The sequence below is a fragment of the Palaemon carinicauda genome, chromosome 1 (assembly GCF_036898095.1).
Source record: "Palaemon carinicauda isolate YSFRI2023 chromosome 1, ASM3689809v2, whole genome shotgun sequence".
In the NCBI taxonomy this organism is placed as follows: Eukaryota; Metazoa; Arthropoda; class Malacostraca; order Decapoda; family Palaemonidae; genus Palaemon; species Palaemon carinicauda.
Window position 1 is genome coordinate 166,167,086 of NC_090725.1, and position 2,500 is coordinate 166,169,585.

The window sequence follows — 2,500 nt, forward strand, 5'->3', positions numbered from 1 at the left end:
ACATTGTTACCATAAACATATAATCACGTGTATATCAATACTTATATCTAGCAAAACCCTATGTAGTGCCAATGTACTTATGCATACTATATAAAATAATTGTCCCCTAAATGAATGGTAGCTTAGGTCTAAATATTAGTTTCACAGCGACGTTGATTATTCAAAATACATTCAATTCTACATTAAGTGGTCAAAGTTCTTTTATATAGTTTACAAATCTCTTTACATATAAAGGTGTCTAGTTTATACATTCCATGTCCAATATTCAAATTGTTTACAAAGGTTTCTTTTATGAAACTGGACTCTATGATATTTCTTTCCACTAAGTTATTTGAATGAACCAATTTCTTTGCACCTGACCAATTAATAGTGTGATTTTTATCTCTAACGTGAGCAAAAAGTGCATTATCATCTTGAGCGTATCTGACACTTTTCTTATGTTGTTCAATTCTCTTTTCTAGGGCTAGGGCTTTACCAGATCGACCAATATAAATAAACTGTATTGAAAGTCAAAAACAAGAATTTACCGGTCACCAGAAATGACCCTTTTTGGCAGGTGTCCAATGAGGTTGGATCTCCGCCCAGTAAACACCTGACCTCAGCCCACGTAGCTGGTATGGGAGTGTCATTGTTCAGCAAACCTTTATATGTATTTTCGTACGTTTACTTTCCTTATAAAATGTAAAGAAACCTCTCTCAATAAATCAGTCCTCTGAAGAAGTATCACGAAACTAGTCAGGACTTAATCGTATATTTCGTATTTTCATTTTCCCTGTGGTTCTTCTGCATCTGAGCATCACGTATTCCTGTGATTTTTACGCATATATATATATATATATATATATATATATATATATATATATATATATATATATATATATATATATATATATATACATTGGACCCTCGTTTATCGCGGTAGATAGGTTCCAGACCCGACCGCGATAGGTGAAAATCCGCGAAGTATTGACACCATATTTACCTATTTGTTTAACATGTATATTCAGACTTTTAAAACCTTCCCTTGTACGTAGTACTGTTAACAAACTACCCTTTAATGTACAGAACACTTAATGCATGTACTACAGTACCCTAAACTAAAACAGGCACAAATATTAAAGGCGATTTTATATCATGCGTTTCCTAAACACGCCAAAAAGCACGATAAAAAATGCCAACCAATGTTTCTCTGATCATAATAAACAAACAAACGCATTCAGTGTACTGTACACATCTGTGTATAGGTTAGGTTTTGCATCGATTATTTTGATTATACAGTATGTTGATTTTGTTATTACCAATGTTTTACTTAATTTTTCTTAGGACTTCCAAATGAAATGTTTTTCTTTATGACGCTGCCTGAAACGACGGCGTCATAAAGTACGCTCAGTAAACAACCACGCTCAGTAAACAAAAAAGGCATTTAACGCGCATGATGAAAGTGATAAATAATGATATTTACAGTAAAAGCTTTTGGAAAATATGTTATTACAAATATTATTTACCGTATCTATATAAAATCATACAGTACATACTGTACGTAGCAAAGCAGGAAAACAATTTACGAGAGAGAGAGAGAGAGAGAGAGAGAGAGAGAGAGAGAGAGAGAGAGAGAGAGAGAGAGAGATTGTTTTACGTACGTAAATGTAAATTTAAAAAAAAAATATGATAGGTTACAAAATGTATACTCTTCAAACTTTTAAAACCTTCCCTTTAACTTAATGCATACAGTACTAAACTAAAACAGGCACAAATATTAAAATGTTAGAATATTAAAGTAAAAAATAAAGATTGTTACTGTACTCACCACGAAAGAAGTTCAAGAAAAACTTGAATGATGATGGGGATGAATTTGCTGCACAGTAGAAATGATGATGATGAAGCTGATGATGTCTTCTACTGTACAGCCAATGATAGTATTTTACATCTCTTCAGACGGAGGTGTCTTTTCCTGGGACACCTCTTCAACTTCTTCCTGGGACACTTCTTCAATTTCTTCTGAGGGCATAGTAGCAGGAGGAACTGGCTCTTTTTTGCGAGGCTGGAAGAACATTGTGATCGGAAGTTGCTGCCGCTGCTTCTTTTTCGCTCGAAGAGCATCCTGTAGGGAGTTATGATGTCATCGATCTTGTTGCAGAATTGCATAAAACGAACCATATCCTCGTCCCACTCTTGCGACATTTCTTTAAACTCCTTCGCAAGGTTGCAGAGCTTGGCAAGCCGTTCTAATGTTAAGCCCGTTTCTTCGACAATTTCTTGGATCTCTTCCTGTGTTTCACTGTCTTCTTCACTGGCCGATTTCGTCAGGTCTTCGAGGTCTGCGGCCGCGTAACTTCTACCGTCTTTTAACATATCGAGAAGCGTCACCTTCTCAGCAATCGTCATCATCCTTCGGTGGCGTTTAGGCTCACTTCCAGCCTTAGTAGAAGCAGAACGCTTGGGAGGCATTGTACAGTAGGGTTTAACAAAAAGTTCAACAAAAAGTTCAACTTAAAACAGT